The sequence below is a fragment of the Gavialis gangeticus genome, unplaced genomic scaffold (assembly GCF_001723915.1).
Source record: "Gavialis gangeticus isolate Ggan-Ray unplaced genomic scaffold, GavGan_comp1, whole genome shotgun sequence".
Lineage (NCBI taxonomy): Eukaryota > Metazoa > Chordata > Crocodylia > Gavialidae > Gavialis > Gavialis gangeticus.
Genome location: NW_017728992.1, coordinates 29,398,934 through 29,404,160, shown reverse-complemented (window position 1 = coordinate 29,404,160; position 5,227 = coordinate 29,398,934).

Below are 5,227 nucleotides of genomic sequence, written 5' to 3'. Positions count from 1 at the left end.
AAGCCGAAGCCCCCCTCGAAACACCATTCCCGTAGTCGCCGGTTGGTCTCCGTGATGTCTCATACTCCCACACAAGTTGATATAAGAAAAGTGGGTGCCAATGGTCACTCTTGGCCTATGAATTTTTTGCCAAAGGGAGGGGCCATCTGGATGACATATAGTCCAGTCCCTTATACATACTGGGTTTTTTTTGTCTTCATGTTTAGCTTCATATTCCTTATTGAAAATACTGGTAGGTGGCTGCCAGTTTGAATTGGGTAATTTACCCAGGCAGAAAAGGTGTAAGATAGATTACTTTCTTTTAACTTTTGAACCTTTTCTTTTAACTACATTCCTTGCTAAATTGCTATCCTAAAACTGCTGTATATGACATACACTTGGAGTCCGGACAAACATAACAATTGTATCAATATCAAAGGGCGTCACTATAAGTTGACAGAATGCCACTGTTGCATTTCCATTGTTTTTAAAATAAAGTGAAGATGCATGTCAACCTGTGTTACAGTACAGAACATTGGTGCCCAAACTTTTGCTTCCACAGGTGAGAAATGTTACATGGGGTTGGTCCATGAGCCAAATCCCACACAACCTGATCCAGACCTGCACTGCCTCAATCTGGACTCCTGCCTGCATGCTGCCCTGAAAGAAACCAAAACTTCCCTGATCTGGACTTGTGCTTTGTGATCTGGCCATCCATGAATGGTCCAATCTGGCCTCGTTTTGCTAGATCCAGCCACATGCTGCCTAATCCAGCAGCATGCTTCTACATTTCTGACCCATGCCACCCTGATCCAGTCCTGTGCCAACTGATCTAGCAATGTGCTGCACCAACCTGGACCCATGCTGGATCTGACCCTGTGCTTCTCAATCTGGACCCACCAACCCCTGCTCCAACTAGTGCATCACCCAATCCAGTTCTGTGCCAGCCAGATCTAGCAAGTACAGACATGTTATCCAGCCCATCGGGGTTTCCCCTGGAAAATTTGCCAGAAGGAGTGCATTAATTAATACTGCAACTGCTCCTCCACTACCAAATTTCCACACCCTGGCAACATGGCTCCTTGGGCCACATATGGCATCGGGGCCAGGAGTTGAGCATCTCTGGTATACAAAAAACATAATTCTAAATACAATTGTTTCACCCTATAACTGAAGTGTTAGCTTATCTTGTTGTCACTGTCACTGTTGTTTTCTTGTATAAAGACTTGTTGAGCCAAAAATGACTTTGAAATCACTGACTTTTGCCATTGATTTTAACAGGTACAGGACTGGGCCCAAATTGTGAAGAATTGTTGTATAAAACTCATTAGTTTCCTGCCCTACTTTTATGTATATTTAAATACCCCCTTACCCTTGTACTTGAAACTCATTTTAAAATTACCTTGTAGCATTTATAATCTCTCTTCCTAAAGAAAGGAATCTATTGTATTGCTTTAACCTTTTTAAATAACCCAGATCATTGCATTAGTCTGCCTGCCCTTTGCTATACATTCTCCATTTTTATAACAACCTCTAATAATAAAGTGACTCACTCTGCACTTTGAAGATTCCTTAGTCTTACACAATACTATATTTTTCCTACTGAAATTCAGTCCCACTGATTAAATTAATACCTACGGATAACACAACTCAATTTCTTTGCATTTCTACCTGTTACTATGGTGGCAGAATTAGTGGATGTGAAGTAACATGAAAACAATTTTCTTTCCTTCTCTACAATGAAGAGTAGTATCTTGAACACTTAAAATTAAGTAAACTTTGATGTAATTGGTTTAACTAGATTTCAGGTCAATCCACCCCAGATGAAAACAAAATGAACAAAAAAAGAGAAAAAAGTGTATGCATTCAGCTTAAACATCAGTTGACTTTAATAAATTAAATTAAATGTTTTAATGTTATTTCAAACTAGATGTGGATGAATGCACTCTGTTTTGTCAACAAATTATTAAATTCTCAGCATGAAAGTGTTCAGTGCACTCATTAACAGTGCTTCTGTAATCAGAGCCAGATTTTAAGACTAGAACAAATATGAGTAATAAATACTATGCAGCAATGTGAGTGCCTTTGTGAGAGAAGAAGATGGAAATCTGAATAAGAAGGACCTTGGGTTTGCTTATTTGTTTTTTTCTTCTTTTCAAGTGTTTTTTCAGTATGCACTTAGAGATGTTTTAATGGGGGGGGCACATATCATTCACTCCACCCCACACCAACTGAGAGGTTGAGAAACTAGAACAAAATATTTCTGGGGTTCTGTATGGAGAAAGCTTGTACCTGACATAAGAGAAGAAGATTTTTCAATAAGCTGTCCTCCTACAGCCTCCCCTGCCCCCCACCACCAATGAAGTCTGACTCTCAGCTGTGTCCCTCTCAGCTGTGAACATAAGTAATCTTATAAGCATCTTTTCCATGCTTCAATATATGCAGGTGCTTATGGCTATGTAGTAGACATTCCATTTCTTTTTTCAAATTAAGACTTATAGATGTTGCTCTTCTGGCTTTTTCTTTTCTGCTGCTTAGGTGACTAACAGAATCTACAATATGTCAAATAACTCTTAATGATAAAATATAACAGACTCTCCATTGAATTTAATAAATCCCTCCAACTACTTTTTTATAGCTGACACAAACTAAGATCTTATTCTAACAGTGTACCAATTTTACCAATATCATTTTATTTCCTTCATTTCTACTCTTTCCTGTTATTACTATAGTGCTGCCAAAGTGAACGGATTTGAATTTGAGACTGAATTCCATGACACCTTTCTTTTGTTCTCAGTACAAGTTGTCTCTATAAAGTTATTACTTTGTTTATTTTAAATAAATAGCTAGTCACAAGGGTTAGGACTTTCAAAATGATTTGTGTATAAAACTTTTACATTTCAATTACGGCCAGTGCTGTTTTTCAGAGCCTAACTTGATAACATCAATTATTATCCACATTCTTCCCCTCCAACTTTCGATCACACATTAATACCTATACTTTTGACCTTTCAGACTAATGTCCTGAGTGACATTTTAACAAATGCTCTACTGAAATCCTAGATCATATTCCCCCCTTTCCCAGAAAAAAAAAATGTTTGTCACTCTCAGACAATGCCATCAGATTGTCTAACAAGTCCTTTCCTTTGAAATATACATTGGAAATTGATTATCTGTTTTCCTATTCTCTTCCAAGTAGTTTTAAAACCTATCCTGATATTGAAGTTAGATTCAACCTAAAGTTAGAGAAGCCTTTATGTTTTGTTCTCAGCTTCTCTAAAATAGTGACGTCTGATAAAGCTAAGCTAACTGCTTACAATATCTAATATAATCAGTTATACACACACGCGTATAAAACCTAAAAATGAAAAAAAACAGGATAAAGAGTCACAAAGATTTCAACCACTAAGCTGAAAGGAGCTCATGGTTAGTTAGGTTTATTAATAACCTGACCTACAAATTTGTTGGAAAGCAAGGACTAGATCAGCACCTGTATAATGTTCTCTTTATATATAATCTTACTTAGTCTATAAAGATGCCTATCTAGTCAGCCTCAAGTCAGTCAGATGGCAAACACAGCTAACCACCTCTTTCAAATGTTGGCCATTGTAAAATAACCCCCTTTAGTAACCTAGCTTGAACACAACACAAAATATGCTTCTATAGCCAAGTTTTCAAACATAAAGGGAAAACTGAAAGCGTACAAGTATCTGCTCTGTCCACAAACTCAACTAGTGTATTTTTACCAGGAATCTGTTGGACATTTGTGTCCAGTTTGTAGAATTAAAATTTTATAGTTAATGTAATTTAAAAAAAATCAACTTTGTTCAGAAACTGATATCTCACGTACTTCAATTAGGTTTTTTTCTAAATCTCCTGGCATTAGACATAATTCTAATTACTGCATATCCTTACAGACATTGAAGAAGTGGCTGGATGTTCCCTAGAACAATAGCTTCAGATGCACTAAAACCTTTCCTTCTGTCTTTCAGCACAATATAACTTCTCTGCATCCTGGCTTCATGACTACTAAAATAAGTACCTTGCCAATTTTGAATCATTCAAGCCCTATTATACAGTTTTACTGTACTTCTGCCAAAAGAATTACCCCTTAAAAATAATAATCCTTTCTACAAAGCCCTTATAAAAAAAGCACTTGCCAGAAGACATTGTGTGGATTCATTTGTATAAAGTAATTAATTTGCAAAGATTTCAGGATCATTTTTAATCATTGTTTTGAAAATGCCTACCAACTTGTCTTCACTAAACCAATTTGAAAATTTTGTAATATAATTGAATTTTATGCTCAGCTCTGCCTGGTTTTGAAAGTATGTATCTCAAAGAGAAAACTTCCAAATGGAAGAAATTTCCAAAAGGAACTTGATGAGTAACCTTCCATATTACTCCAGTTATCATGAAAAATGATATAACTCACAAAGTGGTTGAATGGCTTAATTTTACATTATACAACATATTCCATGTTCACCTGTTAAATGTGTAATCTCTTCCTATTTTACTGGTTGAACTGCCTTATCATTTCCAAATGGCATATGAAAGAAATCTGAACACAATTTTTCAAAACTGATGTCTAAAATTAAGTTCCATAGTCCTGGGTCCATATTTAAATATTTAAAAAAATCTGGCTTGGTTTTTTCAAGAGTGTTGATTACTTCCTTTCTGTTCTTAACTGCAATTCAAAACATTGTTTGTGGGGACCATCAAAAAACAGGCTAACTTCTGCAATCATGAATTACTACTACATAATAGGGCTGTGCAAAATTTTGGTGGCCATTTCATTTAATTTCAAATTTGGACATTTCAGCGGCTTAAACACCAAATCCAAAATTAAAAGCAAGGCTCTGAAACAGCTCTGAAATTAAACAGATCCATCCAAAGTGTTTTGGAAATGTTTCAGATATTTCAGAAATATTTTGGATGTTTTGGACTGTTTCAGAGGCAGGCTTGAAGGGAAAGAGAAACTAAGAAGAGGGAGGAGGAGTGGGGGTGGGAAAGGACTGCTCTGATATTGACATCTGTAGATGGCCAGTAACAATGATATGCCTCTGAGGTCCCTTCCAATCCCAGTGCTCTGGGGAAGGGACAGAGAAGCACCATAAAAAGGCTGCTTATGAACTGCTCTCTGCCATTTTGCAGCTGTGTCTGTGTAGCGGCAGGAGCAGCAGCAGAGAGCAGCATCTGTAATCTTTCAGCTTGGTAGTGCCTCCCTATCAAGTTGTAGCCAATCCCT